The sequence below is a fragment of the Salvelinus sp. IW2-2015 genome, unplaced genomic scaffold (assembly GCF_002910315.2).
Source record: "Salvelinus sp. IW2-2015 unplaced genomic scaffold, ASM291031v2 Un_scaffold4102, whole genome shotgun sequence".
NCBI lineage: Eukaryota > Metazoa > Chordata > Actinopteri > Salmoniformes > Salmonidae > Salvelinus > Salvelinus sp. IW2-2015.
Window position 1 is genome coordinate 23,281 of NW_019945374.1, and position 13,150 is coordinate 36,430.

The 13,150-nt window shown below is 43.5% G+C and overlaps 1 long non-coding RNA gene and 1 pseudogene across 1 annotated transcript; both read left to right on the forward strand.

Moving 5' to 3' along the window:
• The first annotated feature begins 2,524 nt into the window (after positions 1 to 2,524).
• Positions 2,525 to 5,299, forward strand: LOC112076885 (regulator of G-protein signaling 4-like; annotated as a pseudogene).
• Positions 5,300 to 7,318: 2,019 nt separating this feature from the next.
• On the forward strand, positions 7,319 to 7,552 carry LOC112076883 (uncharacterized). The gene is made up of 2 exons (XR_011477948.1): positions 7,319 to 7,393; positions 7,437 to 7,552. It is a non-coding gene; the product is annotated as an uncharacterized lncRNA (long non-coding RNA).
• Positions 7,553 to 13,150: the final 5,598 nt, after the last annotated feature.

A 13,150-nucleotide genomic window follows, 5' to 3' on the forward strand; every position in this document is an offset into this window, starting at 1 on the left:
ACAACTAGTCACACATGTTACAACTAGTCACACATGTTAAACTAGTCACACATGTTTACAACTAGTCACAACCTGTTACAACTAGTCCACATGTTACAACTAGTCACACCTGTTACAACTAGTCACACCTGTTACAACTAGTCCACACCTGTTACAAACTAGTCACTAGACACACCTGTTACACTAGTCCTGTTACAACTACTCAACCGTTACAACTAGAATACACATGTTACAACTAGTCACACCTGTAACTAGTCACACTGTTACAACTGGTCACACCTGTTACAACTACTCAACCTGTTAACACTAGTACACCTGTTACAACTAGTCACACTGTTACAACTAGTCCAGCACTGGTACAACTAGTCACAACTGTTACAACTAGTCACACCTGTTACAACTAGTCACACCTGTTACAACTAGTCACACCTTGTTACAACTAGTCACACCTGTTACAACTAGTCCACCTGTTTACAATAGTACTCACCTGTTACAACTACTCAACCTGTTACACTAGTCAACCTGTTCAACCTCGTCACACTGTTACAACTAGTCAACCTGTTTACAACTAGCACACATGTTACAACTAGTCACAACTCACACCTGTTACAACTATCACACCTGTTACAACTACTACACCTGTTAAACTAGTTCACCTGTTAAACTAGTCAACACCTGTTACAACTAGACCACTGTCCTTACTATCACACCTGTTACAACTAGTTCACCTGTTACAACTAATCCACATGTTACACAAACTACTCACACTGTTACAAACTAGTCTACACCTGTTACACCTTACTTCACTACCTGTTACAACTAGTTACACTGTTACAACTAGTACCACCTGTTACAACTACTCACACTGTTACAACTAGTTACATACACCTGTTACAACTAGTCACACCTGTACAACTAGTCACACCTGTTTAACAACTAGTCTCACCTGTTCAATACTCACACTGTTACAAATAGTCTCACCTGTTACATACTAGTCACACCTGTTACAAACTATCACACCTGTTACATAGTTACACTTTACAACTGTCTCAACCTGTTACAACTAGTTACACCTGTTACAACTAGTCTCACCTGTTCCAACTCCCCACACCTGTTACACTCACCACACTGTTACAACTACTCCACACTGTTACAACTAGTCACACCTGTTACAACTAGACACACCTGTTACAACTAGTCACACCTGTTACAACTAGACCACACCTGTTACAACTTGGTCACACTGTTACAACTGCACACCTGTTTACAACTAGTCACACCTGTTACAACTACTCACAACTGTTACAACTAGACACACTGTTACAACTGGTCACACCTGTTACCACTACTCACACCTGTTACAACTAGTCACACCTGTTACAAACTAGTCACCGATCACACCTGTTACAACTACTCACACCTGTTACAACTAGTCACACCTGTTCAACTATCACACCTGTTACACACTACTCACACCTGTTTACAACTAGTCACACTGTTACAACTATCCACGTTAAACGTCATGTCACAGCACTGTTACAATAGTCACACCTGTTAACTAAGTCACACCTGTTACAACTATTCACAGACTGTTACAACTAGTCACACGTTACAACTGGTCCACACCTGTAACACTATCACACCTGTTACACAATACACCTTTTCAACTAGTCACACCTTTCCAACTATACATTACCTTTACACTAGTCACACCTGTTACAACTAGTCACCCTGTTACAAACTAGACACACGTGTTAATAGTCACACCTGTTACAACTAGTCCATGACAACTGACTGGCACGTCTCTCTCCTCTCTCTGTCCTCTCCTGTCTCTATATTATGTTCTATCCTCATGGGGACCTAAAATGTATTTCTATTCCAAATCCTATTTCCCTACCCCTAACCAAAACCCTAAACCTAACTCCTAACCCTACTCCACTAACCCCGTACCCTAATTCTACCCTAACCCCTAAACTTAAAATAACCTTTGTCATCATGGGAAGTGGGAATCTCCCAACAAACCAAGCCGCATGCACGCACGACAACGCACACACACACACACACACACACACCACACACACACAAACACACACACACACACACACACACACAACACACACACACACACACACACACACACACACACACACACACACACACACACACACACTTTCCATAGTTGGAGTGGTAGGCCAGTGTATCACCTGTTCGTCTGTCATCACCCCTCTCTCTGGTGAATGGACTTTTCCCATCACACTGCCTGGTTGGCTGAGAGTGAGAACACACATGCTGACAGACTGGCAACTGATCTCTGACACACACTGTCTCCTGATTACTGCATTGTGTGTGCTGGCGTCTTTCTTTTCCCGGTGTTAACGTTCCGGTACATTAACGGCCAGGTGGTGTCGGAGCGCACGTACACCTCTCTCTTACACTTACCCTCCATCTCTCCCCATCCATCCTCCTCTCTCCATCCATCCATCTCTCGTCCGTACCATCCTCCTCACTCATCTGTTCTAGATGTGTGGTAGATGAACATGTGTGATATCGCATAAGCAGGTATATTAAAGGGACTGATACACTGTAGGGAGTTAGTTTGTGCACAGACACAGAACAGGAAGGAGCACACAACAGGACAGGAAGGAGCGCACATCAGAATACAACAGCTGGTTTCACATTTTTTGTTTGTTTCATTAATTTCCTTCCCACGTTCTAAAATGTGTAAAGGACTGTCCTCCCTTCCCTCGTCATGCTTGGAGAAGTGAGTATGGAAGTGTGTAGTACTGTATGTAGTGTGTAGTACTGTATGTAGTACTGTATGTAGTGTGTAATACTGTATGTAGTACTGTATGTAGTATGTAGTACTGTATGTAGTGTGTAGTACTGTATATAGTATGTAGTACTGTATGTAGTGTGTAGTATATAGTGTGTAGTATGAAATGTGTACCACAGGAGGTTGGTGGCACCTTAATTGGGGAGGATGGGGCTCGTGGTAATGACTGGAGCAGAACTAGTGGAACGGTATCAAATACATCAAACACATAGTTTCCATGGTTTCCAGGTGTTTGTTGCCATTCCATTTGCTCCGTTCCAGCCATTATTATGAGCCGTCCTCCCCTCAGCAGCCTCCACTGGTATGTAGTGTGTATTTTATTGTGTAGTGTGTAGTATGTAGTGTGTAGTATGTATTGTGTAGTGTGTAGTGTGTAGTATGTATTGTGTAGTGTGTAGTATGTAGTGTGTAGTATGTAGTATGTATTGTGTAGTGTGTAGTATGTAATGTGTAGTGTCTAGTGTGTGAGGATGCGTCATAGTTTCTAAAGAGAGACCGGTTGATGTGATTGTCGAAGCAGAAGGTCGATGTGATTGTTGAAGCATGAAGTCGATGTGATTGTCGAAGCAGAAGGTTGATGTGATTGTCGAAGCAGAAGGTCGATGTGATTGTCGAAGCAGAAGGTTGATGTGATTGTCGAAGCAGAAGGTCGATGTGATTGTCGAAGCAGAAGGTCGATGTGATTTCGAAGCAGAAGGTTGATGTGATTGTCGAAGCAGAAGGTCGATGTGATTGTCGAAAGCAGAAGGTTGATGTGATTGTCGAGCAGAAGGTTGATGTGATTGTCGAAGCAGAAGGTCGATGTGATTGTCGAAGCAGAAGGTTGATGTGATTGTCGAAGCAGAAGGTCGATGTGATTGTCGAAGCAGATGGTTGATGTGATTGTCGAAGCAGAAGGTCGATGTGATTGTCGAAGCAGAAGGTCGATGTGATTGTTCGAAGCAGAAAGGTCGATGTGATTGTCGAAGCAAGAAGTCGATGTGATTAGATTTTTGATATAGAGCACAAACTAATGTGTGTGTGTTCCAGAGCAAAGGGGATGCGGGTGAAGTTGAGCCACCTGGCTGACAAACAGGAGTGGACACATCACAAACACAGGTAGCCTGTCTGTCTGTCTGTCTGTCTGTCTGTCTGTCTGTCTGTCTGTCTACCTATCCACCATTCTACACACCAGTGAGCTACTGCAGTCTTGAGTCACGTCAGGAACTGTGGGATGTTTAACTGACAACAAAGTGATCATTTCATCAGAACTTCTCCCTAATCTCTATCTTTCTCTCCATAAACTCCATGACTCTCCTAAAAGGGTCCATGAGGACAGGACTCTTCAGGGTCTGGAGTCTCTACTCAACGGCAAGAGTAAGATCTAGTCCATCTCTTCTCTCTCTCCCTCTTCTTTGTCCCCCTCTCTCTTCTATCTCTCTTCCTTTTCTCTCCCGCTCTCATTCTTTCTCACTTTTCTTCTCTCTCTATTCTATCTCCCTCTCTCTTCTCTCTTCTTTTTCACTCCCTCTCTCTTCTTCTCTCTCAATCCCTATCTCTTTCTCCCTCTTCTCTCTCTGCCTCTTCTCTCTTTCTCTCCTCTCTCCTTATCTTCTCTAACCTCTTCTCTCCTATCTTCTCTAACTCTCTCTCTCTAATTACACTGATACGTTTCCGTGGCAATGTATAGTTTGACTTGTTGAAATGTCCCCCTCCCCCCTCCCAGTTGGCCAGAAAGCTTTCCTCTGGTTCCTGCAGTCTGAGTTCAGTGAGGAGAACCTGCAGTTCTGGTTGGCCTGTGAGGAGTACAGGGTTACCCCCCATGGCAGCAGGGGGCCAAGGCCAGTCTATGTACTGCCAGTACATCAACCCTGGTTCACCACAGGAGGTAGGTGGAGTGTTGTGTAGATGCTGTCTAAACATTGTATATACATTTTACAGACGTTGTGTGAAGGTTGTATAGACATTGCTTGAATGTTGTAGAAAGCAAGTACGCCTTGTCTGAGCCAGAACAGTCCAGAGGGGCAAGAGCCCCCCATTTCTCATATTTCTGTAGCTTAAGGAAGCTTGATGTAAAGTACACCCCCTGGACAGGATGCTAGTGAACGTGGTACAGGCGCTGTCTGAACACTGTGTGTGATGTCGCCAGGTGAACCTGGAATGCTGAGACCAGGGAGGCTCTACTGAGAGTGATGGAGGAGCCTGCAGGCGACACATTCCACGAGGCCCAACAACACGTCTACCACCTGATGGCCAAAGACTCTTATCTCGCTTCCTGCGCTCCCCACATGCCTGGAGGCCCTTAGGGTTCCTTAGATACTCCACAGCGCCACCTGCTGCCCCGGAGGACCACACAACATAATAACAAGCTGTGTTTTATAACTACATTAGAACTTATATCATTTATATTTATACTCAAGTCTTAGTAGAACACTCATATGTGAGTAGTAAGATGTTTGCGTTTATCATAAATGTGGAATAACTATGGTATGTGTCCATGCAGTTCTTAATCAAGTGTTTGACAGGAAATGAGATCATGAGTATTCTAGTCAAATCAAATTGGTCACATATACATATTAGCAGATGTTATTGGTCACATACACATATTTATCAGATGTTATTGGTCGAATACACATATTTAGCAGATGTTATTGGTCACATACACATATTTAGCAGATGTTATTGGTCACATACACATATTTAACAGATGTTATTGGTCGAATACACATATTTAGCAGATGTTATTGGTCACATACACATATTTAACAGATGTTATTGGTCGAATACACATATTTAACAGATGTTATTGGTCGAATACACATATTTAACAGATGTTATTGGTCGAATACACATATTTAACAGATGTTATTGGTCGAATACACATATTTAACAGATGTTATTAGTCGAATACACATATTTACAGATGTTATTGGTCGAATACACATATTTAACAGATGTTATTGGTCGAATACACATATTTAGCAGATGTTATTGGTCGAATACACATATTTAACAGATGTTATTGGTCGAATACACATATTTAACAGATGTTATTGGTCGAATACACATATTTAACAGATGTTATTGGTCACATACACATATTTAGCAGATGTTATTGGTCACATACACATATTTAGCAGATGTTATTGGTCACATACACATATTTAGCAGATGTACTGGTCAATAACATATTTAACAGATGTTACTGGTCACATACACATATTTAGCAGATGTTATTGCGGGTGTAGGGAAATGCTTTGTGTTCCTAGCTCCAACAGTAGTATCTAACATTTCACTGAGTAACTAGTCTTACTAGATGCTCTTCTGTAGAGGGAGTTCTAACTGTATTACTATTATAAACATGTATGTGCCCAGGATTACATGTATGTGCCCAGGATTACATGTATGTGCCCAGGATTACGTGTATGTGCCCAGGATTACATGTATGTGCCCAGGATTACATGTATGTGCCCAGGATTACATGTATGTGCCCAGGATTACATGTATGTGCCCAGGATTACATGTATGTGCCCAGGATACGTGTATGTGCCAGGATTACTGTATGTGCCAGGATTACATGTATGTGCCCAGGATTACATGTATGTGCCCAGGATTACATGTATTTGCCCAGGATTAATGTATGTGCCAGGATTACATGTATGTGCCCAGGATTACATGTATGTGCCCAGGATTACATGTATGTGCCCAGGATTACATGTATGTGCCCAGTATTACATGTATGTGCCCAGGATTACATGTATGTGCCCAGTATTACATGTAGTGCCCAGTATTACATGTATGTGCCCAGGATTACATGTATGTGCCCAGGATTACGTGTATGTGCCCAGTATTACATGTATGTGCCCAGGATTACATGTATGTGCCCAGTATTACATGTATGTGCCCAGGATTACATGTATGTGCCCAGGATTACGTGTATGTGCCCAGTATTACATGTATGTGCCCAGGATTACATGTATGTGCCCAGGATTACATGTATGTCCAGCATGTTGGCCAGGATTACATGTATGTGCCCAGGATTACATGTATGTGCCCAGTATTACATGTATGTGCCAGATTACATGTATGTGCCCAGGATTACATGTATGTGCCCAGGTACATGTATGTGCAGGTTCAATGTATGTGCCCAGGATTACATGTATGTGCAGAGTTCATTGGATCGCATGCTGAACTAGAGTGAAATGTAGCCTAAACGAGAAACCTGTCTACTTTATGTTGTGGGGAGGTTAGGGCTGTACATTTCCCCATACTTTACAGAAATCCTGGTTGGAAGATTCCCTGTCATTTGAATGGAGCTCCTCAGATCTTCCCTGTCTTCTCTCTACTGTTCTCCGTCTGTCCAATAAAACCACCAAAAAACACAGTTGAAAAAGCAAGGCGTTACCTGAGCATGTGCTTGACTGAGGTAAACACACGCCCGGTGGAATTTCACACTGAGAGCAAAGCATCATGGGAGTGTAAACATAGTGTGGGAGGAGAAAGTGAGACCTGCACTAAAGAGCAGCTCTGAGGTAAGAGGAAAGTGTATGCACACAAAACACCTGACACAGCCATACACAGGTCTGGATAGGCCAACACACAAACACCTGACAGCCATACACAGGTCTGGATAGGCCTACACACAAAACACCTGACACAGCCATACACAGGTCTGGATAGGCCTACACACAAAACACCTGACACAGCCATACACAGGTCTGGATAGGGCTACACACAAAACACCTGACACAGCCATACACAGGTCTGGATAGGCCTACACACAAAACACCTGAACAGCCATACACAGGTCTGGATAGGCCTACACACAAAACACCTGACACAGCCATACACAGGTTCTGGATAGGCCTACACACAAAACACCTGACACAGCCATACACAGGTCTGGATAGGCCTACACACAAAACACCTGACACAGCCATACACAGGTCTGGATAGGGCTACACACGCCCATACAAGACAAAAGAACTCTGTTGCGTTACGAAATGTCACAGCTTTTTATTCACGCCCTTTGCATTGGAATACAGTATATGGGAGAACTTGTGTCTCAGTTCTGAAGACAGTGCAACACAAGACAAGAATCACACAAAAAATACTCGATGGCCCCTTCAATATACACGACAGAGATCACAAATGTAGACCGTTGACTATCTAGGGTGCATCTCAATATTCTTCTGTGGCATCCTCACGTTCCTCGTCTCCTTTCCTTGTCTCCTCGAGGCGATAGCAAGCAGCCAAGTCTACCAGTAAACTCACCAAAACTGACTACTATAGCACCATCTATTGGAGACTTGGATATTACACTCCTCCGTCAATAGAGGTATATGACTTCATGTCAGTCCATTCAGCCTAGCAGGAGTGCCAAACACATTGTATGCGTTCCAAATGCCGCCCTACTCACTATACAGTGCACTACTTTAGACAGTGCACTACTTTAGACAGTGCACTACTTTAGACAGTGACTACTTTAGAGCCTTATGGGCCCCCGTTCAAAAAGTACAACACTATATAGGGAATAGGGTGCCATTTGGGAGCCATAATGAACTTCTATCTAGCACAGCGAAAGCAGTCAGAGCAGACAGACAGACTAACAGAGGGTGTTTATTTGGAGGTGCTGGTGGCAGGGTGGTTGGGATGATTGTTTCCTTTAGAGGGGGTTGTTTCACCTCCGCTCCCTTCACAACACTCAGCCTCTTGTGGAGTTTAGTATGGCTCTGTGAGTCACCTCTTCCTCTATCTTGTTCCTGATCGCCACCTCCAGGCCCTGGGGGAACAGCAGGGGACATGAGATTAGGGAGCAGCCACTCAGATTCATTCATGTATGACGTACATCATTGCCTAAAAAAAAGCATTCCTCACCTCAGGACATTTCAATGGGGGACTATCCAGGAAATAAAAGAAAAATAAACACGCCATGTATTTATTTAAACATGGCGTATTTATTTAACATGGCGTGTTTATTTAGACATCTGGCATTGATCTGCGTTTTTGTCCGTCAAAGTACAACTCATCTCTACTTTTTCAGATGAGTCGCGTAATAAGATGGACAATTTCTGGGTGATGTCAGGGTCCAGGTTCTCTGAGAGGATTCCATCTGCAGACAGTGCTGACTATCCCAGTGCATGTTGCCTCAGATGGTATGTTCCACAGAGACAGCCAGACCGTAGTGGATTCTCCTCAGATGGTATGTCCACAGAGACAGACAGGCCGTTGTGGATTCTCCTCAGATGGTATGTCCACAGACCGACAGACCGTAGTGGATTCTCCTCAGATGGTATGTCACAAGACCGACAGACTAGTGGATTCTCCTCAGATGGTATGTCCCACAGAGACAGACAGACCGTAGTGGATTCTCCTCAGATGGTATGTCCCACAGAGACAGACAGACCGTAGTGGATTCTCCTCAGATGGTATGTCCCACAGAGACAGACAGACCGTAGTGGATTCTCCTCAGATGGTATGTCCCACGAGACACAGACCGTAGTGGATTCTCCTCAGATGGTATGACCCTCAGAGACAGACAGACCGTAGTGGATTCTCCTCAGATGGTATGTCCCACAGAGACAGACAGACCGTAGTGGATTCTCCTCAGATGGTATGTCCCACAGAGACAGACCATAGTGGATTCTCCTCAGATGGTATGTCCCACAGACCGTAGTGGATTCTCCTCAGATGGTATGTGCCACAGACAGACAGAACGTAGTGGATTCTCTAACCTTCCCCAAAGTGTTCACTTCCCTTCATGGAGTTCACTGTAAAAGCATAGAGTTGGTGTAGGCAGTGGTTGGAGGGCGTTTCCACCGTCCGACGAGGAGAGAGGGGTGCAGATTCAGAATCGGGACGTAGCCAGCTGAAAGAAGTAGAAGTGTCCCTAAACCCAGGAGAGGGCTGAGACGAGAACACCACGGGAAACTGGCACCTCCATTTCACCCTTTTACGGTTTTATAATCTTTAAGTGCCAAACGCACAAAAACCACATAGAACATCTTCATTATCAAAAGGCAGCGGGTAGAAGTCAATAAATCCACAAACATCTTAAATGACTGTGTCTACGTGTGAATTTGATTCTATAATCTTGAAGCCCATTCAAACCAGTATGGGACTGGATCTTGGAAGTAAGGTGAAATGAGCAGTCACTTCCCCATCGTATACAAGTGTTAGCCCCCAGGCAGAACAGATAGATTTGAAACCCTCTCATTACTTCGTAAGGGACAGTATGGGCTGTCCTGTAGCTGCTGTCTTACCTTCTTCAACTGCTGTTGCTGTACCACTTTCACCTTCTTTGGTGCAATCGTCCTCCCTGTGAAACAACAACCAGTGAGGGTGAGATCTGTAACCACAACAAAACCTCTCTGTAGATATTTATTGACCCCTTACAACACACCGTGGTTAAAGGGGCCAACAATAACAAAGCAACATCCCGTTTCTGTTTTGGTAAATAGTTGAGGGATGGTTCTGATGGGTTGAACTATGCTCATCGTGAGGCATTTATAAAAGTTATATTCTTCAAGAATCGATGGCTATAACCTTAGTTTAAAAGTCAAACAATGTATGTAGCAATTGCGGATTGTACCCTTAAGCCAAACAGATTCGTAACAAGTACTGTAGCAAAGTACTTTAAGCAAAGTTTCCATTTGGAACAGCCATAAGGGGATCAAGGTTAGCTAGTTGGCAGGGGAATAGGCCAGGCACTGTGTAATCTTTGTGTGGCTGATAATGCTATTACAAACCTCCCTATAAATAGCTATAAGCTGCCCTACAGTCCTCCTTCACAAGCTGCAGCAGGGCCAGTAAGTAGGCCTAACATTGGGACAACTTTCGAATGTGTCTTGTTATACACATGCAATGGTATGCGATGCAATTCAAAATATTGTGCTATGATGAGTTCCATTTGAGGGGGCGCCCGCACCTTCATAGTCTAGTTCCCACGCAGTTTTCAATTGAAACTCTCCTCACTGACGGTGTTTTGAGCCAGCATGTCTGCCGCCACAAGTCGCAAATACTTTTGAGTATATATACGAAGTCCAGGCGAAATCGCTAGAATACAAGACATCAACCATATCACTCTGAACGTACCTCCTTTCTGGGACCTTTGATTTTTTAGGTTTCTTGGCTCCCCGGGTTGCGCTTTGAACTTCTGTTTACCTTGCGCCATCTTGCCTCGAAGCTGTTTTCACCGTATTGTTCCAGACCGGATGCAGATGGGCGTTACAACATGGCATTCTGGGATACTGGAGTACTGAGGTGTGGAAAATACGAAATAAAGTCTCTCTGGAAGATTTTTTGAACTGAATCAATAAAATGTTTGATTGTGCCAAGTTAGATACATTACTTATTTAACATGTACCTTGACATGAAATTAATGTATATTAGATAGGCTATCATTGTATGTACAAAGAAATGTCCACCGACCTAAAAGATACAACACAGACAGCTGTAATGTTTTTTGTTCACTCTTTATTGTTTGTCGTGAAAGAGAATCTCTTCTTAATTCAGGTATGCAGTTTACAGCATTATATTCATATACATATTAAAAAAACATCAATTTTTGATCTATTTCCACATGATACAAAACTAAACCCAGATATGAATATAAACAATAACGTAACTACACGTAAAAGAGGCCTTCTCATCGACTACACCCCTACCGCACTAATATCACCAGCCATGCTTCCTATTGGCTTATTCACAAACACCCTGTCCATCAGGACATTCTCCCGTTGGTTGAAATCTCAGAGGGAGTAGAAGTGATGATAGCGTTGCATTTGGCCACTCATTTGGCATCTTCCTCACCCAAGACTAGACTCATTAGGCCATGGTCCGAAGTATCCACCCTTGCATACTACTTAGTATGAAGCAATTCTGCCGTGCATACTAGATAGTATGCTAGTGTGGTTATTGGGGACGGAGAATAAGAGGGAGGACAGAAGGTTTCCTACAAGTACACTGGGGATTTACTGCATCTTAAGATACCCTCATGATAAGAAAGTAGGAGATATTTTACACTATTCAATATGGTGCCTGTCTAGATCTAGTATGTGTCCAAATGTCACCCTATTCCTATATAGTGCACTACTTTTGACCAGAACCCTATAGGGCCCAGGTTAAAAGTAGTGCACTACAAAGGAAATAGGGTGCCATTCGGGACACACACTTAGCCTGCAAAATACACAGATACCTCTGGGTGACTAACTGGCAGCTATTCCGATAAAATGTCTGGATAGACTACGTTTAATCAGTGTGTGTGTGTGTGTGTGTGTGTGTGGATCGAGGAGGCCTCTCAGTGTAGTCTAATTAACAACAGTTTTATCACTAAGAATCACGATAATAACAAAACTGATCACAGCCAAACAAGAGTAGCCTGGTTGCACAGTCTGTTCGTGCCATCATTACACTCTTTGTCATGCAAACAATGCCCCGGAGTACAAGGGGTGAAATGTTAACACAGAACAGCATCTAGTTTCCAGTCAACAAAAAAAGTCTGATAAGTCTGTTAAGAGACAAACGGATTCTCGTACCCTTTAAAAAAGTTTTCAGCGTAACAATCTCACGGATGGCGACAAAGTTGCTACATTGTTCTCAACCGTTAAACTCTCCCTCTGATTTCTTCCAGTTAGTTTCTCAAAATAAAAGACAAAGGAACCAAAAAACAACAGTGGTGTTTGATTCTAGACCTTTATGTGGTTTGACAGCCAACAGCATCGTTGTGAGAGGAAGGGAGAGAGGGGTAAAGTTTGACAGCCAACAGCATCGTTGTGAGAGGAAGGGAGAGAGGGGTAAGTTTGACCAGCCAACAGCATCGTTGTGAGAGGAAGGGAGAGAGGGGTAAGTTTGACAGCCAACAGCTCGTTGTGAGAGGAAGGGAGAGAGGGGTAAGTTTGACAGCCAACAGAATCGTTGTGAGAGGAAGGGGGAGAGGGTAAGTTTGACAGGGAGAGGTTGGGGATGGAGGGGTCTCTGTTCTACTGCGATTCTAGAATGTGGAACAGTTGACACTATGGATTCTAGAATTCAAATAATGTATTATTTTTTTGACAGGAAAGTTCTGGATAAGAATGCCTGGTGTGGACCAGAAACGGTCCAATGGGTGAGGAGGAGGTGTGGTGTGTTTAGAGATCAGAGATTTCTGAATGAGGGATGATGGAGTAGTAGAGCTAGTGGATTTGGGGATTGTATTTCCACCTTGCACCTTTCAGACTTGCCTGAACAACTCAAACTACTGTACATTTTCCCCCCCTGCTCTATGTTGGCTACATACTTCAGCTCAGACTGCCATCGTTGAAGTAGTTTGTGGTGATGTCAAAATGAGAGGGTTTGTTG